General features: G+C 48.6%; 1 long non-coding RNA gene and 2 other non-coding genes across 3 annotated transcripts; 2 read left to right on the top strand and 1 right to left on the bottom strand.

Moving 5' to 3' along the window:
• Positions 1–809: 809 nt before the first annotated feature.
• Positions 810–892, top strand: TRNAL-CAG (transfer RNA leucine (anticodon CAG)). Its single transcript has one exon. It is a non-coding gene; the product is annotated as a tRNA-Leu (tRNA).
• Positions 893–2,674: 1,782 nt separating this feature from the next.
• LOC141082206 (uncharacterized) lies at positions 2,675–23,478 on the bottom strand. Its single transcript, XR_012230457.1, has 3 exons — positions 23,055–23,478; positions 12,372–12,522; positions 2,675–2,819 (listed from the first exon to the last, which is right to left on the bottom strand). It is a non-coding gene; the product is annotated as an uncharacterized lncRNA (long non-coding RNA).
• Positions 10,198–10,280, top strand: TRNAL-CAG (transfer RNA leucine (anticodon CAG)). Its single transcript has one exon. It is a non-coding gene; the product is annotated as a tRNA-Leu (tRNA).
• Positions 23,479–24,607: the final 1,129 nt, after the last annotated feature.

The following is a 24,607-nucleotide window of genomic DNA, read 5'->3' as shown; positions in this document are numbered from 1 at the left end:
GTTTTTTTTTCTGTTTTTGGATTAAAAAAAAAAATATATATATTAGGTTCTTTTCACACCAGGACGTGTACACTGAATATATTCTATAGGGTATAACGGGCACCCGTCTGCCGAGAGAACGTCCTTCTCAAATCCATCTGACCACTGTACATCCAAAAACACTTACCAGCTGATTCATCAGTTTACATTTTTTTTTTTTTTTTTTAAGCCAAAAAATGTCTCTTGATGTTTTTACAGCCTCTCTGTTAACTTTGTGAAAAGTTGAATAAAATGCCTTTATCTACGATCATCTGATGTCTTGTTACAAAGAAATTAGACAGGGACAGAGTTTAGAATATTGGAATATTACAATTTTTTCTCATGTAGGGTGACCAGCCAATGTTACTGGGCACAGTGAGGCTACATGAAAGCTCCACATGTCCACTGTTAACTCCTGGTGGATTGTTTTATTAGTAATCTGTTCATTGTGGTATAAGTTGTATGCACAACTTTTTGTGTTTTTTGTGTTGTATTTGAATTCAAATGGAATTTGAATTCAGGGGGTCAGAGCCTGGCTGTCCATGGATAAAAGTGGTCCTTGTGGTGCAGGCTTGAGGGTGCACAAATGCCCAACAGAGCACCACACAGCCCCAAGAACTGCTCCCTCACCTCAGTCTGGTAATTAGCTTTCAAATGACATCCCAATGTCCCCTCTGGCTTTGCCAGAAGTCCCACCAGGGGCCCCAATGTCTGATTTGGACAGCAGATCTGTACTGAAGTCCCTGGTGGTGCAAACTCTTGTGTCACCAGGGAGCATGTCAATGTCAGCAGTCAGGATGGCCTAGTGGTCTAAGGCACTGTGTTCAGGTTGCAGTCTCCCGTGGAGGCGTGGGTTCGAATCCCACTCCTGACAGCAGCAGTACTGGTCCCTGGAGGTGCAAGCTGTTGTGCACCAGGGAGCGTGTTAAGCGTCTGCAGTCACCACATGTGGAGGCGTGGGTTCAAATCCCACTCCTTGACAGCAGCAGTACTGGTCCCTGGAGGTGCAAGCTGTTGTGCACCAGGGAGCGTGTTCAGCGTCTGCAGTCACCACGTGGAGGCGTGGGTTCGAATCCCACTCCTGACAGCGACAGTTTTTTGTTTTTTTTTTAAGAAAAGAAAATAAACCTAGTGGCAGCATGTGTAATAAGTCTCCAGGTCTTATAGCCTAATGTATACACCATAAATATTTATATGTGTGTCTATACAGTTGGTGTATATATGTGTGAGTATATTTTTTAGCCTTAAAGTTTTGATTCTCCATCCTCATTTCTTTTCTTTTCCAAATCAAAAAAACACTTGTGTGAGAGCAATCTGCATCCAAAAAAACTTAGGGATAGGGACAATTTAGTGAGTACGTCGGGCTCCCTTAAAAGGTCAATTCACCCAACGAACAAGGGTGCTGCTCAGGGTGGACTGATTTAAATCACGCCGATTTAAATCATGATTTAAATCACGATTTAAATCAAAAGATTTTTTTCTATTTAAATCGGATCGATTTAAATCATGATTTTAATCATGATTTAAATCACTGATTTAAATCAAAAGGTTTTTTTTTAATATAAATCACAATTAAAATGAGAAGTGAGAGCAGTGTGCATGTGCGCCCATAGTTACACGGACGAAACTAGGGGCAACGATCTAACGCCAGGGTGAGGGGGGGACCCCAAAGTAAGTAAAAATCTTTTTTGTTTTACTATATGGCAATAGGTAGGTGTTTAAAAGCAGCATGTCTTAATTGTATAAACTATTAATAGCCTCCACATTTTGTTCATACTGCCCCTTTAATTCCACACTTCTAGCTTGGTTTCAGTTTTGGTTTAGTTTCTTTTTCCCTGCATTCAGTTGACATGCCCAAACTTGTTGGATAGTCAGCAGTACTTGGCTCAGGCTGTAGTAACATCAGCAGTGCTTGGCTCAGGCTGTAGTAACAATCAAACTTCATAAGTGATCTGTGTGAGCCATGGCAGCAGGTCGTAAGAGAGACCCTATTTGGGTTCATTTTGTTGAGATGCCAGCAGCAGATCTTGGAAAGAAAGGTGCAAGAGCAAAGTGCAAATACTGTCAAAAGGATATCCAAGGACTTGTTTGCCGTTTGAAATCACATTATGAAAACTGCAATCAAATGATTTAAATCAAAAAAATCTGATTTAAATCAAAAAAATCTGATTTTTTTGATTTTTTTTAAAAAATTCAAGATTTTTATCCACCCTGGTGCTGCTTGCTCGTCGGGTGAGATGGGCAGCACGATTATTATCATCTAACACGCTTTCCTAGGATAATCTGCCAACACAAATCTCTTCTTGAATGGACAATCGTTTCTTAAATGACAATTTATGCTGATAAAAAAACCCAAAAGCTCTAAATTAGGAAGGAGGCTGGAGGGGGGGGCGTCAGGGACTGGAGGGGGGAGACAGAGGCTGGAGGAGGAAGTGTGGTGGTGTAGACGGGGCTGCGGGAGGCTGTGTGGTGCTGTAGAGCGGGTTGCGGGAGGCTGTGTGGTGGTGTAGAGGCCTACAGGGCCACACAGCCCCCTGGTGTGACTTCCCGAGTGCCATGACAGCTGACTGTATATACATGTTTACACATACATGTATGTACATGTGCCATGACCGCTCCTTAGACCATACATACATGGATTGTCACTTACCCAAACCGAGGATGAAGAGGCTTAGCTGCTCCACATGATGATGGTGGCCGGAGAGCTGTGTTCCTCCATAGCGATGTCGTCCATTAGGCAAACTTGGTGTCCTTGTCCCGCCAGTTCTTGAGCCAGTTTAGTGTCCACGATGCCTTGTTACCTATTGGAAAAAAAAGGGAAAAGGAAATTATTGAATTTTGACATAGAATAAAAATTGGTTCCATGACAATTGTGTACAAGATAATTGTGTACGGACAATTGTGTCCAAGGACAATTGTGTCCAAGGACAATTGTGTACAGGGCAATTGTGTACAAGGACAATTGTGTACAGACAATTGTGTACAGGGCAATTGTGTACAAGGACAATTGTGTACATGGCAATTGTGTACATGGCAATTGTGTACAAGGACAATTGTGTACAGGGCAATTGTGTACAAGGACAATTGTGTACGGACAATTGTGTACGGACGATTATTTACAGACAAGTATTGGGAAAACAAAAAATTAAACGTCCAAAAAAAGAAAATACTATATTCATCATTGATTTTAACGTAAGATTGCTTATTGAATAACAGTTTCAAAGCTTCTTCTATTCTTATTCTACAAATATTGCTGGTCTTGTCTATCGTGCCTGCATGTTGCTGATCGCTCGTAGATACCGCAGCTTGTCTCCTTGATTGTGATAATCAGCCACTTTCACACGCAGTCGTTCAGCTAGCTGGACATACTTGCTTCGTGGATGCTCAACATTCAGTACCTCAGCATTCTGGGCTGTAAGTCTATGAATTGCCATGTCACTAATGAGTCCATTGAACAGTTTCCACACGGTAGGATGAGCACAAAGAAAGAGTGCTTGTAAGGCGTTATGAAACCCCTCGCAGCAATTCGTGGTCTTGGGGGGCAGAGGCCAAAGCGTCAGCATAATGATTCCAGACCTCTGGAGTAAACCTTGCCTTTCCAAAGCGTCCATCTACTCCTGGCCCCCTAACGTAGGTATGCTCAAAGTAGGAGAGGAGCTGATTGGTAGCATCATCATCAGGGAAGATTTGGGCTAGTTCGTCATACCTTGCACTTACTTCGGCTGGTTGGGACAAACGCCAAGGAGGCCAAAGATTTTACCTTGAGATTGAACTCTCCATCCTCAGCCTCAAATTCAGCCTTTAGGCCCAGCTCATTGACCTTTCGAATAATGGACTGGCTCAGATGAAAGAAGCAGCCAGAAATCGCTGCAGCTGGAAACTCATCTTGGAAAGCTGACATTGCTGCCATCTCAAAGTCAGGAAGAATTTTCTGGGGATTTGCACCTGGCATCAACCCTTTGAGCGCCGTGATCATTCGACGATAGGTTGGACCAGTCTTGTTTGGCAGCAGGCAGTAGATCAGGGGAGGATAGGAGTTGCCGACTTTTGCATGGAGAGAATACAGCTGAAAGAACATGGTTGGCACCACCTTGAACGTTCCATCGCCAAACCATGTGTCTCCTCTTTCGAAATAAGGCAACAGTTCATTGCTACCAATGACAAGAATCCTTTGGGGGTCATCTCTTGCAGAGTCATATAAAATGATGTCGCTGTATTCCTGGGGGATAGCAAAATTGATGCTTTGAGGAGGAGCCAGCATGGTGTTTGCTCGCTGCCTGACCCGACGTGTATTTCGCTCAACGTCACTTCGCTTGGGCATTCGAGACAACACGTCATCAGACCTGTCTCGAAGAACCTGTCCAACAATGCTTCTAGTAGATGCTTGAGAGCTGATTGCTTCTTGCCTCAGAGCAGCCATTGTAGCTCTGGCTTCAGCTTGAACTGGATCTGCAGAGTGACTGTGCTCAGTCGGCTGTTTAACAATCGCGGCTCCAGATGTGTGCATGCGTGCGGGACACTTGAATTTGTTGACTTGCCTGCACCGCCATTCTTTGATGCTGTCATCACGTGTCCTGTGCAGGATATACTCGTGTCCCCCAAGCCTAAGGACATCTTTGTCTTTTTCAGACTTGCTCATAGTAAAAGTCATGGTGAAAGTTGCAAGGGGTGAGTAATGAAACCGAAAGTAAGCGTCAGTGTGAAAGTGGCCTGTACAATTATCTTTGTCTTTTTCAGACTTGCTCATAGTAAAAGTCATGGTGAAAGTTGCAAGGGGTGAGTAATGAAAGTGAAAGTAAGCGTCATTGTGAAAGTGGCCTGTACAAGTGGCCTGTACACAACAAGTAAAAGTCATGGTGAAAGTTGCAAGGGGTGAGTACTGAAACCGAAAGTAAGCGTCAGTGTGAAAGTGGCCTGTACAAGTGGCCTGTACACAAATAATTGCCTTGTACACAATTGTCCGTACACAATTGCCTCTTGTACACGGTTCCATGACCTTGTACACAATTGCCCGTACACGGTTCCATGACCTTGTACACAATTGCCCGTACACAATTGCCTTGTACACAATTGTCCGTACACAATTGCCCGTACACAATTGCCTTGTACACAATTGTCCGTACACAATTGCCTTGTACACAATCGCCTTGTACACATTTGCCTTGTACACATTTGCCTTGTACACATTTGCCTTGTACACAATCGCCTTGTACACAATCGCCTTGTACACAATCGCCTTGTACACAATCGCCTTGTACACAATCGCCTTGTACACAATCGCCTTGTACACAATCGCCTTGTACACAATCGCCTTGTACACAATCGCCTTGTACACAATCGCCTTGTACACAATCGCCTTGTACACAATCGCCTTGTACACAATCGCCTTGTACACAATCGCCTTGTACACAATCGCCTTGTACACAATCGCCCTTGTACACAATCGCCCTTGTACACAATCGGCCTTGTACACAATCGGCCTGTACACAATTGGCCTGTACACAATAGTCCGTACACAATTATCTTGTACACAATTGTCCTGTCACCATAAAAATTAAGTCCTATGAATTGTACTGGTACATTAACCCCTTTTTCTACGAGCGTATATTGCCAGCAGACACACAGAGAGCGGGCGACTGCCCCAAGTGTTACTTACTGAGAGACAGAGAAATAAAAAAACAATAATTAATAAGGGAAATATTGCATTCATAATTAGTGTTCACAGCAGAGTGACAACACAGCCCCCCTAACCCTCCCCTACCCCACAGGGAACGCCTGTACCCCGCCATGCCCCCCACAGCTGTGCCCATACACTGTCCTCACCTCCCCCTGCAGGGACCACCTGTCTCCCACACAGTGCCCCCCACAGCTGACCCCAAACACTCTGCAGGGACCCCCTGTCTCCCACGCAGTGCCCCCCACAGCTGACCCCATACACTCTGCAGGGACCCCCTGTCTCCCCCGTAGTGCCCCCCACAGCTGACCCCATACACTCTGCAGGGACCCCCTGTCTACCCGCAGTGCCCCCCACAGCTGACCCCATACACTCTGCAGTGACCCCCTGCCTCCCCCCACAGCTGACCCCATACAGGCATACAGTTACCGGCCGGCAGCTCCAAGGTTCAAATCTGGCGCTCAGGTGACGTCATTGTTGCTGCAGTTAGACCGAGAAAGCAGGGGGTGGGCTCGGAGCCACGTGACACAGAGCCCGGCCGCCCATCCCCCAGCCTCACTGTACTGCAAGCCAGGGAGAGACTGTTTGTGTGCTGCACGGCGCTGACTCCGCCCCCCGAGCCAGGGGATGAGTCACAGGCAGCTCGGCGTGTCACACGACTCCTCCCTCTTCCACCTTCTATGCAGGCCGGATCTTGGTTCCCATAGCACAGTGACCCTGCCCACCGGCCAGTCACTGCCGCCCCTCCCCCACCACTAAGCGATCTTACACAGCAGCACAGAGCCAGGGAGGAGATGGGAGATGACCCCGCACCACACAGCGGAGCACTATGAGCCCTGGGGGTGCAGCGCTGACCCCGCCCACGCCGCACCACACAGCGCAGCGCTATAAGCCCTGGGGGCGCAGCGCTGACCCCACCCACCCCGCACCACACAGCGGAGCACTATGAGCCCTGGGGGCGCAGCGCTGACCCTGCCCACCCCGCACCACACAGCGCAGCACTATGAGCCCTCGGGGCAGTCTCCCGTAGAGGCGTGGGTTCGAATCCCACTCCTGACAGCAGCAGTACTGGTCCCTGGAGGTGCAAGCTGTTGTGCACCAGGGAGCGTGTTCAGCGTCTGCAGTCACCACATGGAGGCGTGGGTTCGAATCCCACTCCACACAGCGCAGCACTATGAGCCCTCAGGGCGCAGCCAGGGGTGGGATTCAGCGGGTTCTCCCCGGTTCGGTGGAACCGGTTGTTAAAGCTATTGCTCTCATTTTTGGCACCATTAGCCGGCTCTCACTTTTGAAAATGAGATTTCAAATTTTGAGGTCTGCGGCAGATTCTTTCCGGCGTCCATGCTCCCGGAGGCCACTGCAACATGGCGGCGGCCAGCAAGGGAAGTGCGGGGGCCTCCGGGCTGCGAAGAAATCGCGGCGGAGCCGCCGTCCCTGTACCGGAGCACAGCCCGCTGCCACCACCGCACCGCAGAGCGCCGCCCGCTGCCACCACCACAGAGCCCACCTGCCCCAGCACAGCTGCCCCTGCCTCAGCGCTGCTGCTGCCCCTGCCTCAGCGCTGCTGCTGCCCCTGCCTCAGCGCTGCTGCTGCCCCTGCCTCAGCGCTGCTGCTGCCCCTGCCTCAGCGCTGCTGCTGCCCCTGCCTCAGCGCTGCTGCTGCCCCTGCCTCAGCGCTGCTGCTCCTGCCTCAGCGCTGCTGCTGCCCCTGCCTCAGCGCTGCTGCTGCCCCTGCCTCAGCGCTGCTGCTGCCCCTGCCTCAGCGCTGCTGCCCCAGCACAACCAACCTGCCCTAGCACAGAGCCGCCACCGCACGAGCCTGGACCACTGAATGACCCCTGTGACTACTTCACCTGTGCCAGATCCCTTCCCAGGTAAGCTGAATTCGGACTGTAAGACGGACCCCCATTTGACACATTATTTTTTTTCCCCCTATTTTCCTACTGAAAATTGGGGTGTTCTTATGGTCCGTTGCATCTTATAGTCCGAAAAATACGGTAATTTATCCTGAGATTACAGAGTCTGCAACTTTTCTATCTAGCCAGTTAGAAGTGACTCATTGTAACACTTAGGGTACCGTTACACCTAGCGATGCACCAGCGATCCCGACTAGCGATATGACGCGGTCAGGATCGCTGGTGCATCGCTAGGTGGTCGCTAGTGAGCTGCTACACAGGCAGATCTCACCAGCGACATTGCTGGAGACGGGGATCGCTACTTACCTGTCAGACGCGGCGATCCTGCGTCCTCCCGCCCTGGGCGCCACAGGAAGCCCAGCAGGAAGTGGCCGACGAGGAATGGACCAGGAGCTTCTCGCGCGATCAGTGATAACCAGCGGGGGAGCCGGTCGGAAGTAAGTATCACATGCAGGGATATCGCTAGCAATATCGCTGCAACGTCACAAAATCGGTGACTTTACAGCAATATAGAATCATAGAATCGTAGAGTTGGAAGGGACCTCCTGGGCCATCTGGTCCAACCCCCTGCTCAAAGCAGGATTCGCTAAATCATCCCAGTCAGATGTCTGTCCAGCCTCTGTTTGAAGACTTCCATTGAAGGAGAACTCACCACTTCTCGTGGCAGCCTGTTCCACTCATTGATCACTCTAACTGTCAAAAAGTTTTTTCTAATATCTAATCTGTGTCTCTTCCCATTCAGTTTCATCCCATTGCTTCTAGTCTTTCCTTGTGCAAATGAGAATAAAGTTGATCCTTCTACAATGTGACAGCCCTTTAGATATTTGTAGACAGCTATTAAGTCTCCTCTCAGTCTTCTCTTTTGCAAACTAAACATTCCCAAATCCTGCAACCTTTCCTCATAAGACAGGGTTTGCAGACCGGTCACCATTCTGGTCGCTCTTTTCTGAACTTGCTCCAGTTTGTTGATGTCTTTTTTTAAAATGTGGTGCCCAAAACTGGACACAATATTCCAGATGAGGTCTGACCAAAGAGGAGTAGAGGGAAATAATGACTTCACGTGATCTAGACTGTATGCTTCTGTTAATACATCCTAGAATTGCATTTGCCTTTTTTGCTGCTGCATCACACTGTTGACTCATATTCAGTCTGTGATCTATTAGTATACCCAAGTCTTTTTCACATGTGCTGTCACTTAGCCCTATTCCTCCCATTCTATATATGCTTTTTTCATTTTTATTGCCCAGATGTAGTACTTTGCATTTCTCCCTGTTAAAAACCATTCTGTTAGTTGCTGCCCACTTCTCCAGTTTATTTAAATCTTTTTGAATCCTCTCTCTCTCTTCTCTAGTATTAGCTATCCCTCCTAGCTTTGTGTCATCAGCAAATTTAATCAGTTTACCCTCAATTCCTTCATCTAAATCGTTGATAAAGATGTTGAACAATACAGGGCCCAGGACAGAGCCCTGTGGTACCCCACTTGAGACATTCTTCCAACTGGATGTGCAGCCATTTACGACCACTCTTTGGGTCCGATCACTAAGCCAGTTATGAATCCACCTAACAGTTGCCTTGTCCATTCCATACTTAGTCATTTTTTCAATAAGGATTGTATGAGAGACTTTGTCAAATGCTTTGCTGAAGTCAAGATATACTATATCTACAGCATTTCCTTGATCCACCCAATCAGTGATACCGTCATAGAAGGAAATTAAGTTAGTCTGACATGACTTATTAGTTAGAAACCCATGCTGACTCTGTTTAATCACTTCATTCTTATCCAGGTATTGACATACATGTTGTTTAATAATTTGTTCAAAGATCTTTCCTGGTATAGAAGTCAGACTCACCGGCCTATAGTTGCCTGGGTCCACCTTCTTCCCCTTTTTGAAGATAGGAACAACATTTGCTCTTCTCCAGTCTTCTGGCACTTCTCCTGTTCTCCCAAGAATTTTCAAAGATTATGGAGAGGGGTTCAAAAATATTGCTAGCGATATCGCAGTGTGTAACGGGGTCTTTACAGACAATGGCGTTTACCATCTGTCTGCAGAACTAAAGTAATGAAAAAGAAGCTGGTAATTAGCTTTCAAATAACATCCCAATGTCCCCTCTGGCTTTACCAGAGGCCCCAATGTCTGATTTGGACAGCAGATTTGAAAAGACATTTTCAGTCTGGGGCAGTCTTGGGGGTTCTCAATCCCCTTAACTACTCTGCAGAAGGGGTCAGGCAAATCAAGCTTGGCAGGAACATCATCCAGGAGGCCACCTACATACAGCAACATCACTTGTCCCCCTGCTCCAAATGGAATTTGAATTCAGGGGGTCAGAGCCTGGCTGTCCATGGATAAAAGTGGTCCTTGTGGTGCAGGCTTGAGGGTGCACAAATGCCCAACAGAGCATCACACAGCCCCAAGAACTGCTCCCTCACCTCAGTCTGGTAATTAGCTTTCAAATGACATCCCAATGTCCCCTCTGGCTTTGCCAGAAGTCCCACCACGGGCCCCAATGTCTGATTTGGACAGCAGATCTGTACTGAAGTCCCTGGTGGTGCAAACTCTTGTGTCACCAGGGAGCATGTCAATGTCAGCAGTCAGGATGGCCTAGTGGTCTAAGGCACTGTGTTCAGGTTGCAGTCTCCCGTGGAGGCGTGGGTTCGAATCCCACTCCTGACAGCAGCAGTACTGGTCCCTGGAGGTGCAAGCTGTTGTGCACCAGGGAGCGTGTTAAGCGTCTGCAGTCACCACATGTGGAGGCGTGGGTTCAAATCCCACTCCTTGACAGCAGCAGTACTGGTCCCTGGAGGTGCAAGCTGTTGTGCACCAGGGAGCGTGTTCAGCGTCTGCAGTCACCACGTGGAGGCGTGGGTTCGAATCCCACTCCTGACAGCGACAGTTTTTTTTTTTTTTTTAAAGAAAAGAAAATAAACCTAGTGGCAGCATGTGTAATAACAGTCTCCCGTGGAGGCGTGGGTTCGAATCCCACTCCTGACAGCAGCAGTACTGGTCCCTGGAGGTGCAAGCTGTTGCGCTCCAGGGAGCGTGTTAACCGTCTGCAGTCACCACATGTGGAGGCGTGGGTTCAAATCCCACTCCTTGACAGCAGCAGTACTGGTCCCTGGAGGTGCAAGCTGTTGTGCACCAGGGAGCGTGTTCAGCGTCTGCAGTCACCACGTGGAGGCGTGGGTTCGAATCCCAATCCTGACAGCGACAGTTTTTTTTTTTTTGTTTTTTTTTAAAGAAAAGAAAATAAACCTAGTGGCAGCATGTGTAATAACAGTCTCCAGGTCTTATAGCCTAATGTATACACCATAAATATTTATATGTGTGTCTATACAGTTGGTGTATATATGTGTGAGTATATTTTTTAGCCTTAAAGTTTTGATTCTCCATCCTCATTTCTTTCTTTTCCAAATCAAAAAAACACTCGTGTGAGAGCAATCTGCATCCAAAAAAACTTAGGGATAGGGACAATTTAGTGAGTACGTCGGGCTCCCTTAAAAGGTCAATTCACCCAACGAACAAGGGTGCTGCTCAGGGTGGATTGATTTAAATCACGCCGATTTAAATCATGATTTAAATCACGATTTAAATCAAAAGATTTTTTTCTATTTAAATCGGATCGATTTAAATCATGATTTAAATCACTGATTTAAATCAAAAGGTTTTTTTTTAATATAAATCACGATTAAAATGAGAAGTGAGAGCAGTGTGCATGTGCGCCCATAGTTACACGGACGAAAGTAGGGGCAACGATCTAACGCCAGGGTGAGGGGGGGACCCCAAAGTAAGTAAAAATCTTTTTTGTTTTACTATATGGCAATAGGTAGGTGTTTAAAAGCAGCATGTCTTAATTGTATAAACTATTAATAGCCTCCACATTTTGTTCATACTGCCCCTTTAATTCCACACTTCTAGCTTGGTTTCAGTTTTGGTTTAGTTTCTTTTTCCCTGCATTCAGTTGACATGCCCAAACTTGTTGGATAGTCAGCAGTACTTGGCTCAGGCTGTAGTAACATCAGCAGTGCTTGGCTCAGGCTGTAGTAACAATCAAACTTCATAAGTGATCTGTGTGAGCCATGGCAGCAGGTCGTAAGAGAGACCCTATTTGGGTTCATTTTGTTGAGATGCCAGCAGCAGATCTTGGAAAGAAAGGTGCAAGAGCAAAGTGCAAATACTGTCAAAAGGATATCCAAGGACTTGTTTGCCGTTTGAAATCACATTATGAAAACTGCAATCAAATGATTTTAAATCAAAAAAATCTGATTTAAATCAAAAAAATCTGATTTTTTTGATTTTTTTTAAAAAATTCAAGATTTTTATCCACCCTGGTGCTGCTTGCTCGTCGGGTGAGATGGGCAGCACGATTATTATCATCTAACACGCTTTCCTAGGATAATCTGCCAACACAAATCTCTTCTTGAATGGACAATCGTTTCTTAAATGACAATTTATGCTGATAAAAAAACCCAAAAGCTCTAAATTAGGAAGGAGGCTGGAGGGGGGGGCGTCAGGGACTGGAGGGGGGAGACAGAGGCTGGAGGAGGAAGTGTGGTGGTGTAGACGGGGCTGCGGGAGGCTGTGTGGTGCTGTAGAGCGGGTTGCGGGAGGCTGTGTGGTGGTGTAGAGGCCTACAGGGCCACACAGCCCCCTGGTGTGACTTCCCGAGTGCCATGACAGCTGACTGTATATACATGTTTACACATACATGTATGTACATGTGCCATGACCGCTCCTTAGACCATACATACATGGATTGTCACTTACCCAAACCGAGGATGAAGAGGCTTAGCTGCTCCACATGATGATGGTGGCCGGAGAGCTGTGTTCCTCCATAGCGATGTCGTCCATTAGGCAAACTTGGTGTTCTTGTCCCGCCAGTTCTTGAGCCAGTTTAGTGTCCACGATGCCTTGTTACCTATTGGAAAAAAAAGGGAAAAGGAAATTATTGAATTTTGACATAGAATAAAAATTAAGTCCTATGAATTGTACTGGTACATTAACCCCTTTTTCTACGAGCGTATATTGCCAGCAGACACACAGAGAGCGGGCGACTGCCCCAAGTGTTACCTACTGAGAGACAGAGAAATAAAAAAACAATAATTAATAAGGGAAATATTGCATTCATAATTAGTGTTCACAGCAGAGTGACAACACAGCCCCCCTAACCCTCCCCTACCCCACAGGGAACGCCTGTACCCCGCCATGCCCCCCACAGCTGTGCCCATACACTGTCCTCACCTCCCCCTGCAGGGACCACCTGTCTCCCACGCAGTGCCCCCCACAGTTGACCCCATACACTCTGCAGGGACCCCCTGTCTCCCCCGTAGTGCCCCCCACAGCTGACCCCATACACTCTGCAGGGACCCCCTGTCTACCCGCAGTGCCCCCCACAGCTGACCCCATACACTCTGCAGGGACCCCCTGTCTACCCGCAGTGCCCCCCACAGCTGACCCCATACACTCTGCAGGGACCCCCTGCCTCCCCCCACAGCTGACCCCATACAGGCATACAGTTACCGGCCGGCAGCTCCAAGGTTCAAATCTGGCGCTCAGGTGACGTCATTGTTGCTGCAGTTAGACCGAGAAAGCAGGGGGTGGGCTCGGAGCCACGTGACACAGAGCCCGGCCGCCCATCCCCCAGCCTCACTGTACTGCAAGCCAGGGAGAGACTGTTTGTGTGCTGCACGGCGCTGACTCCGCCCCCCGAGCCAGGGGATGAGTCACAGGCAGCTCGGCGTGTCACACGACTCCTCCCTCTTCCACCTTCTATGCAGGCCGGATCTTGGTTCCCATAGCACAGTGACCCTGCCCACCGGCCAGTCACTGCCGCCCCTCCCCCACCACTAAGCGATCTTACACAGCAGCACAGAGCCAGGGAGGAGATGGGAGATGACCCCGCACCACACAGCGGAGCACTATGAGCCCTGGGGGTGCAGCGCTGACCCCGCCCACGCCGCACCACACAGCGCAGCGCTATAAGCCCTGGGGGCGCAGCGCTGACCCCACCCCGCACCACACAGCGGAGCACTATGAGCCCTGGGGGCGCAGCGCTGACCCTGCCCACCCCGCACCACACAGCGCAGCACTATGAGCCCTCGGGGCAGTCTCCCGTAGAGGCGTGGGTTCGAATCCCACTCCTGACAGCAGCAGTACTGGTCCCTGGAGGTGCAAGCTGTTGTGCACCAGGGAGCGTGTTCAGCGTCTGCAGTCACCACGTGGAGGCGTGGGTTCGAATCCCACTCCACACAGCGCAGCACTATGAGCCCTCGGGGCGCAGCCAGGGGTGGGATTCAGCGGGTTCTCCCCGGTTCGGTGGAACCGGTTGTTAAAGCTATTGCTCTCATTTTTGGCACCATTAGCCGGCTCTCACTTTTGAAAATGAGATTTCAAATTTTGAGGTCTGCGGCAGATTCTTTCCGGCGTCCATGCTCCCGGAGGCCACTGCAACATGGCGGCGGCCAGCAAGGGAAGTGTGGGGGCCTCCGGGCTGCGAAGAAATCGCGGCGGAGCCGCCGTCCCTGTACCGGAGCACAGCCCGCTGCCACCACCGCACCGCAGAGCGCCGCCCGCTGCCACCACCACAGAGCCCACCTGCCCCAGCACAGCTGCCCCTGCCCCAGCACAGCTGCCCCTGCCTCAGCGCTGCTGCTGCCCCTGCCTCAGCGCTGCTGCTGCCCCTGCCTCAGCGCTGCTGCTGCCCCTGCCTCAGCGCTGCTGCTGCCCCTGCCTCAGCGCTGCTGCTGCCCCTGCCTCAGCGCTGCTGCTGCCCCTGCCTCAGCGCTGCTGCCCCAGCACAACCAACCTGCCCTAGCACAGAGCCGCCACCGCACGAGCCTGGACCACTGAATGACCCCTGTGACTACTTCACCTGTGCCAGATCCCTTCCCAGGTAAGCTGAATTCGGACTGTAAGACGGACCCCCATTTGACACATTATTTTTTTTCCCCCTATTTTCCTACTGAAAATTGGGGTGTTCTTATGGTCCGTTGCATCTTATAGTCCGAAAAATACGGTAATTTATCCTGAGATTACAGAGTCTGCAACTTTTCTATCTAGCCAGTTAGAAGTGACTCATTGTAACACTTAGGGTACCGTTACACCTAGCGATGCACCAGCGATCCCGACTAGCGATATGACGCGGTCAGGATCGCTGGTGCATCGCTAGGTGGTCGCTAGTGAGCTGCTACACAGGCAGATCTCACCAGCGACATTGCTGGGGACGGGGATCGCTACTTACCTGTCAGACGCGGCGATCCTGCGTCCTCCCGCCCTGGGCGCCACAGGAAGCCCAGCAGGAAGTGGCCGACGAGGAATGGACCAGGAGCTTCTCGCGCGATCAGTGATAACCAGCGGGGGAGCCGGTCGGAGGTAAGTATCACATGCAGGGATATCGCTAGCAATATCGCTGCAACGTCACAAAATCGGTGACTTTACAGCAATATAGAATCATAGAATCGTAGAGTTGGAAGGGACCTCCTGGGCCATCTGGTCCAACCCCCTGCTCAAAGCAGGATTCGCTAAATCATCCCAGTCAGATGTCTGTCCAGCCTCTGTTTGAAGACTTCCATTGAAGGAGAACTCACCACTTCTCGTGGCAGCCTGTTCCACTCATTGATCACTCTAACTGTCAAAAAGTTTTTTCTAATATCTAATCTGTGTCTCTTCCCATTCAGTTTCATCCCATTGCTTCTAGTCTTTCTTTGTGCAAATGAGAATAAAGTTGATCCTTCTACAATGTGACAGCCCTTTAGATATTTGTAGACCGCTATTAAGTCTCCTCTCAGTCTTCTCTTTTGCAAACTAAACATTCCCAAATCCTGCAACCTTTCCTCATAAGACAGGGTTTGCAGACCGGTCACCATTCTGCAGTCACCACATGTGGAGGCGTGGGTTCAAATCCCACTCCTTGACAGCAGCAGTACTGGTCCCTGGAGGTGCAAGCTGTTGTGCACCAGGGAGCGTGTTCAGCGTCTGCAGTCACCACGTGGAGGCGTGGGTTCGAATCCCACTCCTGACAGCGACAGTTTTTTTTTTTTGTTTTTTTTTTAAAGAAAAGAAAATAAACCTAGTGGCAGCATGTGTAATAACAGTCTCCAGGTCTTATAGCCTAATGTATACACCATAAATATTTATATGTGTGTCTATACAGTTGGTGTATATATGTGTGAGTATATTTTTTAGCCTTAAAGTTTTGATTCTCCATCCTCATTTCTTTCTTTTCCAAATCAAAAAAACACTTGTGTGAGAGCAATCTGCATCCAAAAAAACTTAGGGATAGGGACAATTTAGTGAGTACGTCGGGCTCCCTTAAAAGGTCAATTCACCCAACGAACAAGGGTGCTGCTCAGGGTGGATTGATTTAAATCACGCCGATTTAAATCATGATTTAAATCAAAAGATTTTTTTCTATTTAAATCGGATCGATTTAAGGCTAGTTTCACATTAGCGTTTTTTTGCGCAGCGCATCGTGCGCATAAAAAACGCGAAGAAAAACGCAAAACAAATGTGCGTTTTTTTTTCTTCATGCGCACGCTGATGCGTCAAAATAACGCAGTGTTACTTGCGTTTTACATGCGTTTTTGCATGCGGTTGCGTTTTTTATGCGCATGCGTTTTTAGGTGTGACATTTCACAATAGCAAAATCTTTGACCACCAATGGGTCACCAGTGGGCGTGTTTCATTGGAATGTTTTATAGACCCTGTACTGCTGAATTCATCAGATTTTGCTGCTGTTTCCGGTGTCAAGATGGACTTGCGTCTGGATAATTTCTGCTTCAAGCTGGATCTTGACATTGCGCTGTCTCAGGCGTATGTCTTTTGTTGCCAGCAAGAAAGGGAGAGGGAGAGACAGCAGAGACGGCAGCGGCGTAGGTTTTGGAGGCATCCAATCATCGAACTCCGGCCAAGCCGTGGAGCATATCACACGCTGTACAGCGAGCTACAGGAAAACCCGGAGAAATTTGCTGACTATACACGGATGTCCCAGGAAAGCTTCCTTGACTTGCTGGGTATGGTTGAAGGAAACATCCGGAGAAGGGACACTCAGCTCCGGCGTGCCATTCCTCCCGAAGAAAGGCTCCTTGTCACCTTACGGTATGTATGTTGTTATGTTTGCATAATTTTTTTGGCTTTTTATTTTTTTTTTTTTTTGGTCCAAAAAATTAGGTTTTTTTTGGCTATTGATTTTTAACATTATTTTTGTGAAATTGCTTTTTTGCATAATGGTTTTTCTTCTGGCATGTACTAATCCCAAGCCTTTATAAAATGTTTTTTTGCTATGTTGTATTAAAAAAACATGCAAAATAGTTAGGCCATGTACTTTTTTATTTTCAGTGTTTTTAGTAATACCCAAGACAGAAATATAATTATTTTTTCTTTTTATGTTTGGCAGGTTCCTGGCAACTGGAGAGAGTCTTTCATCCCTGCATTTCCAGTACCGGCTGGGAATCTCAACTTTATCTGGGATTGTTGCCTACACCTGCAGGGCTCTGTGGGATGTTCTGTGTCCGGAGTTTCTGCCATTGCCCACTGCCGAAAAGTGGCTTCAAATATCGGAGAAATTCTGGGCAGTCTGCAATTTCCCGAACTGCCTAGGAGCGGTGGACGGGAAGCACATCCGCATCACAAAACCCGCAAGAAGTGGCTCCGAGTACTACAACTACAAGAAGTACTTTTCCACAGTCCTAATGGCCATTGCGGATGCAGACTGCCGGTTTGTGGCGGTGGACATAGGGGCATTCGGACGGGGCAACGATTCACAGACTTTTAAGAACTCTGATATGGGCTGGAGGTTGTACGGCAACCATTTCAATTTTCCACTGGCACGGCCTCTTCCCCAAACCCAAACTCCACCACTGCCATTTGTAGTGGTTGGGGATGAGGCATTTCAGATGTGCCCAAACCTGCTGAAGCCGTACTCCAGCCGTGACTTGGACCACCGCAAGAAAATTTTCAACTACAGGCTTACGAGGGCTCGCAGGACTGTAGAGTGCGCCTTTGGCATTCTAGTGTCCAGATGGCGAATTCTCAGCACCGCCATCAATCTCAAAATGGAAACAGTTGATGAGGTCGTGAAGGCATGCGTGGTTCTCCACAATTTTGTTATGGCAAAGGAGCGGCCGAACTTTGACATGGATGAGCCTGCTGCCAACCCTTTGCCAGATTTTACTCAGCACCCTCTTCGGTCCTCAGTCGAAGTTGCCCAAATGAGGGACCAATTTGCGGACTACTTTTTATCCGATGTTGGTCGTGTAGCATGGCAGGATCAAATGGTTTAATAGTTTTGTTGTTTGTTAAAAATAAAATACATGGTTTTTTATACCTGTACCCAGTGTACTGTGTCTTAATAAACTCCACTACTCATCTGCCCAGGTTAAATTGAAGAAAGGGAAACCACCATAAAAAAAAAAAAAAAAAATATTTATATATAATATATATATATATATATATATATATATATATATATATATATATATATATATATATATATATATATATATAATTTTTTTTTTTTTTGGTGGTTTCCCTTTCTTTACTTTCTACCGGATGGTCAGCCATCCAACTCTGAAAGGGATACTATATTTCATTTTTGTTTTATATATATATATATATATATATATATATATATATATATATATATATATATATATATATATATATAAAAAAAAAAAAAATAAATATAGTATCCCTTTCAGAGTTGGATGGCTGACCATCCGGTAGTAAGTAAAGAAAAACAAACCATAGTGTAGGGCGCAGTGTGTGCAGGCGGCGAAAGACACAATAACCAAACATTATTTTGAAAAAAAAATATAACATTTATTTAAATTATTTTTTAGTTGCTGGAAACTGGGGGGTGTGGAGGGATGAGGAACGGCTTTGGGTGGAGTAAGGGGTTCTAGGGGAAGGAGGAACCAAAGAAGTGGGGGAAGGGAGCTGAGGCAAGGAAAGTTGTGAAGTGGGAGGTGAGGGAGGAGGGAGGGTAAGAGTCCTCCTCTTTGTTTTTTTAGGACGGTGGCCCGTCGTCTTCCTGCTGTCCTCGCTTGAGCCTGAGGACTGGCTAGACCCCGGGGACCGCCTTGAGCCTCTGGACCGCCTTGAGCCTCTGGACTGCCTTGAGCCTCTGGAACGCCTGGAGGCTGGGGACTGGCTGGAGCTGGGGGACCGCCTGGCACTTGTTGACCGCCTGCCAGGATCTTGTTCCAGCTGTGGCATGCTGGAGGTGGTGGATGTCCTGGCAGGGGCCGTAAATATTGAATGCGGGTCCCCCAGCTGATGCTGCTCCGAGGTGGTGGTGGTGGTGGTGGTGGCGGTCCATGCAGACGTGGTGGCTGTGGCGGTCCATACCGGGGTGGTCCTCCCGCTGGTGGTGGTGGTTGCGGCGCTCAAGGCAGGGGTGGTGACGACGGGCCATCCAGTGGTGGTGGCGGCAGCAGTGGTGGGCCAGGCAGGAGCAGCGCTTGGCATGGTGTTGGCGGGTAAGTGTCCAGCTGCACTCGGACTTGGGGCGGTATATTGGTGTCCGGCGAGGCTTGGAAGTGTGGTGGCTGTGCAGTGATATGCAGCAGAAGTAGGTAATGCTGTAAAACGAGTCAGTGGTGGCACCGGTGGAAATGCCACCACTGACTGCTGCATAATCCTACTCTGCTGCATAGCCTGCATAAAAGCATTGTTGCAGGCCTGCATGACAGTCAACTGGAGGTCAGGGGTAAGGTGTTCCGCCGTGTCCCGAGCTATTTGGGTATAAAAATGATGCGCTGGTCTGGCGAGGTCGACTTCCAGGCGCTCAAGGCGACCCTCGATAGACTTGTAGCGTTGGTCCAAAAGGAGGAAACCACTCTCAAGTCTATCGGAGAGTGCCTTGAGGCTACTCTGAAAGACCGAGCTCAATTCAACGAACTCGGGCATGAGAGGCCTGTCCAAGGTCCTCTGCCGCTGCTGGCGGGAAGTGCCCGCAAAACCAGTGGCAGAGACCTGGGACAGGGGAACACCTGAGCGACCAGCTTCCTGGTCTCCAGATGACTGTGGTGCAGACCTGCAAGGTGCTTCCTCGCTGATGGATGGCTGGGAGGGGTCCGGGGCAGCTTGATGAAGGACCGCTTCGGGACCAGGTTGCAGGGTGCTGCTCCAGGTGCTGTGAAAAGAAAAGAAAGAAATTACTACCATAAATTAACAATCGCCAACTCCTGTGGAATAGAAAAGCACAGAATAAAACACAATACAACTAGAAAATACTTACGTTCGGGAGGCAAGGACCGGTCTTAAAAATGCCAAGGCACAATGGTATCGGTACTTCGTGCCGGTCCTTGCCGCAGCACCACTGCGAACCTTATTCTCCTGACGGATATCCCTGTTGAAGCGGTCCTTCATCGAGCGCCAACGGGTTCTGACTTTGTTCACTGTGATGGAAAAAAAAAAAAAAAGAAAAAAAGTAAGACTATGCACTGGAGGCTGTGATCATCCAACTGTGTGTGATGATAGAAACTCCATGGAGTTAATAGCATCACACACAGTTGGGTGATCCCGGCCAAGATCACTGCTGCATCACACTGCATTTAAATACTTACGAAAATCCTTGCGGACCCGGGGAGAGGCGTTGTCCCAGCCATCCATCAGCGATGCGGCCACCTCGTTCCAGAGCCGCCGGATCACCACGTTGTCCGAGTGCAGTTGGTGACGGGTGTCCCACAACGGGACTCGCTCCTGGACTAGACGGATGAGCTCGTCGTTGTCCAGGGCGAGGTCCTCCTCCCGCTGTGGAGCCTAGAAAAGAAAGACAAACATTAATCTTTGAAAGATTTAAAAAAAAAAAATATCGATAACTAGCTGAAGAGCCCGGCGCTGCCCGGGCATAGTAACTAACTGTGGTTAGTTATATAAATTTAAAATTATCCTCCATCCCATAGTCCCGTGCCCATATTCCATCATACATATCCTCCATCCCATAGTCCTGTGCCCATATACCCATCATAGATATTCGCCATCCCATATGCCTGTGCCCATATACCCATCATACATATTCGCCATCCCATAGTCCCGTGCCCATATACCATCATACATATCCTCCATCCCATGCCCATATACCCATCATATATATCCTCCATCCCATAGTCCCGTGCCCATATTCCATCATACATATCCTCCATCCCATAGTCCTGTGCCCATGTACCCATCATACATATTCGCCATCTCATATGCCTGTGCCCATATACACATGATACATGTTCGCCATCCCATAGTCCCGTGCCCATATACCATCATACATATCCTCTATCCCGTGCCCATATACCCATCATATATATCCTCCATCCCATAGTCCCGTGCCCATATACCCAAACATACACACACACACACACACACACACACAAAAACACACACACACACACATACACACTTTGAGCCCTAGATATTGATAAACAATCCATGAAAAAATTATTTGTTTTAAATGGAAATAAATGGAAAAAAAACAACAAACATCGAAAAAAACAACCATGAAAATTTAAAAAAAAAAAACTAAAAAATACCAAAAAAAAAAAACCAGACTAGAAAATAAGTAAAAAAAAAAAAAAAACAGTCCGTCTGTACTTACATCACGTCTACCCGCCCGCACTTGGCCTTGCTGCTCCTGCCGTTCCTCCGGTGGTGGTGGCGTGATGGAGGATGAGCTCTGAAAATTAAACCAAAAAAATTAATCACATGTGTTTATTTTTTCAAATCCATACGGAAGCATAGTACTCACTTCTTCTGCCTCTTGCCCTGTCCCGGGGACATATTCTTCACCAGATGAAGACATGCTGCAATAAAAAAAAAAAAGACATAAGTACATAGAAATGTATTGAAATTTCAGCCAGACATTAGGTTTTTCATACTTACATTGGTGCAGCTTGTGCTGTGTGTCCACTCGTGAGCAATCCTTAAAGTATTGTGGAATCCCAGTGCCCACACCATTTTATCACCTTGGTTCAATTTTTTTTTTTTACTGTCTAGACCAAATTTCAGTCATGTTTATGTAAAAAACGCATGCGCATAAAAACGCAAGACCATGCGCAAGTATTGCGCTCCCATAGGCTCCAATGTGGTGTTTTTGCGCATTCCGTGCGCATTCCGTGCGCATGCGTTGTTTTAACGAGACAGGGCGGAACCAAAAATGCAACATGTTGCGTCTGAAGCTCCTGGCGCAAAAGACAAAAAAACGCATGCGCACGAAAGCGCAAATATGCGCAAGACCATGCGCACATCATGTAAAATATAGGTGCGCAGTTCGCATGCGCACTGGTGCGCCCGATGCGCTGCGCACAAAAGCGCTAATGTGAAACCAGCCTAAATCATGATTTTAATCATGATTTAAATCACTGATTTAAATCAAAAGGTTTTTTTTAATATAAATCACGATTAAAATGAGAAGTGAGAGCAGTGTGCATGTGCGCCCATAGTTACACGGACGAAAGTAGGGGCAACGATCTAACGCCAGGGTGAGGGGGGGACCCCAAAGTAAGTAAAAATCTTTTTTGTTTTACTATATGGCAATAGGTAGGTGTTTAAAAGCAGCATGTCTTAATTGTATAAACTATTAATAGCCTCCACATTTTGTTCATACTGCCCCTTTAATTCCACACTTCTAGCTTGGTTTCAGTTTTGGTTTAGTTTCTTTTTCCCTGCATTCAGTTGACATGCCCAAACTTGTTGGATAGTCAGCAGTACTTGGCTCAGGCTGTAGTAACATCAGCAGTGCTTGGCTCAGGCTGTAGTAACAATCAAACTTCATAAGTGATCTGTGTGAGCCATGGCAGCAGGTCGTAAGAGAGACCCTATTTGGGTTCATTTTGTTGAGATGCCAGCAGCAGATCTTGGAAAGAAAGGTGCAAGAGCAAAGTGCAAATACTGTCAAAAGGATATCCAAGGACTTGTTTGCCGTTTGAAATCACATTATGAAAACTGCAATCAAATGATTTAAATCAAAAAAATCTGATTTTTTTGATTTTTTTAAAAAATTCAAGATTTTTATCCACCCTGGTGCTGCTTGCTCGTCGGGTGAGATGGGCAGCACGATTATTATCATCTAACACGCTTTCCTAGGATAATCTGCCAACACAAATCTCTTCTTGAATGGACAATCGTTTCTTAAATGACAATTTATGCTGATAAAAAAAACCAAAAGCTCTAAATTAGGAAGGAGGCTGGAGGGGGGGGGGCGTCAGGGACTGGAGGGGGGAGACAGAGGCTGGAGGAGGAAGTGTGGTGGTGTAGACGGGGCTGCGGGAGGCTGTGTGGTGCTGTAGAGCGGGTTGCGGGAGGCTGTGTGGTGGTGTAGAGGCCTACAGGGCCACACAGCCCCCTGGTGTGACTTCCCGAGTGCCATGACAGCTGACTGTATATACATGTTTACACATACATGTATGTACATGTGCCATGACCGCTCCTTAGACCATACATACATGGATTGTCACTTACCCAAACCGAGGATGAAGAGGCTTAGCTGCTCCACATGATGATGGTGGCCGGAGAGCTGTGTTCCTCCATAGCGATGTCGTCCATTAGGCAAACTTGGTGTCCTTGTCCCGCCAGTTCTTGAGCCAGTTTAGTGTCCACGATGCCTTGTTACCTATTGGAAAAAAAAAGGGAAAAGGAAATTATTGAATTTTGACATAGAATAAAAATTAAGTCCTATGAATTGTACTGGTACATTAACCCCTTTTTCTACGAGCGTATATTGCCAGCAGACACACAGAGAGCGGGCGACTGCCCCAAGTGTTACCTACTGAGAGACAGAGAAATAAAAAAACAATAATTAATAAGGGAAATATTGCATTCATAATTAGTGTTCACAGCAGAGTGACAACACAGCCCCCCTAACCCTCCCCTACCCCACAGGGAACGCCTGTACCCCGCCATGCCCCCCACAGCTGTGCCCATACACTGTCCTCACCTCCCCCTGCAGGGACCCCCTGTCTCCCACGCAGTGCCCCCCACAGCTGACCCCAAACACTCTGCAGGGACCCCCTGTCTCCCACGCAGTGCCCCCCACAGCTGACCCCATACACTCTGCAGGGACCCCCTGTCTCCCCCGTAGTGCCCCCCACAGCTGACCCCATACACTCTGCAGGGACCCCCTGTCTACCCGTAGTGCCCCCCACAGCTGACCCCATACACTCTGCAGGGACCCCCTGTCTACCCGCAGTGCCCCCCACAGCTGACCCCATACACTCTGCAGGGACCCCCTGCCTCCCCCCACAGCTGACCCCATACAGGCATACAGTTACCGGCCGGCAGCTCCAAGGTTCAAATCTGGCGCTCAGGTGACGTCATTGTTGCTGCAGTTAGACCGAGAAAGCAGGGGGTGGGCTCGGAGCCACGTGACACAGAGCCCGGCCGCCCATCCCCCAGCCTCACTGTACTGCAAGCCAGGGAGAGACTGTTTGTGTGCTGCACGGCGCTGACTCCGCCCCCCGAGCCAGGGGATGAGTCACAGGCAGCTCGGCGTGTCACACGACTCCTCCCTCTTCCACCTTCTATGCAGGCCGGATCTTGGTTCCCATAGCACAGTGACCCTGCCCACCGGCCAGTCACTGCCGCCCCTCCCCCACCACTAAGCGATCTTACACAGCAGCACAGAGCCAGGGAGGAGATGGGAGATGACCCCGCACCACACAGCGGAGCACTATGAGCCCTGGGGGTGCAGCGCTGACCCCGCCCACGCCGCACCACACAGCGCAGCGCTATAAGCCCTGGGGGGCGCAGCGCTGACCCCACCCCGCACCACACAGCGGAGCACTATGAGCCCTGGGGGCGCAGCGCTGACCCTGCCCACCCCGCACCACACAGCGCAGCACTATGAGCCCTCGGGGCAGTCTCCCGTAGAGGCGTGGGTTCGAATCCCACTCCTGACAGCAGCAGTACTGGTCCCTGGAGGTGCAAGCTGTTGTGCACCAGGGAGCGTGTTCAGCGTCTGCAGTCACCACGTGGAGGCGTGGGTTCGAATCCCACTCCACACAGCGCAGCACTAT

Source organism: Dendrobates tinctorius, unplaced genomic scaffold (genome assembly GCF_039654945.1).
Source record: "Dendrobates tinctorius isolate UK_male_01 unplaced genomic scaffold, ASM3965494v1 ptg000017l, whole genome shotgun sequence".
Classification (NCBI taxonomy): domain Eukaryota; kingdom Metazoa; phylum Chordata; class Amphibia; order Anura; family Dendrobatidae; genus Dendrobates; species Dendrobates tinctorius.
Note: the sequence above shows the minus strand (reverse complement) of the source record. Positions and strands in the feature narration are given on the sequence as shown.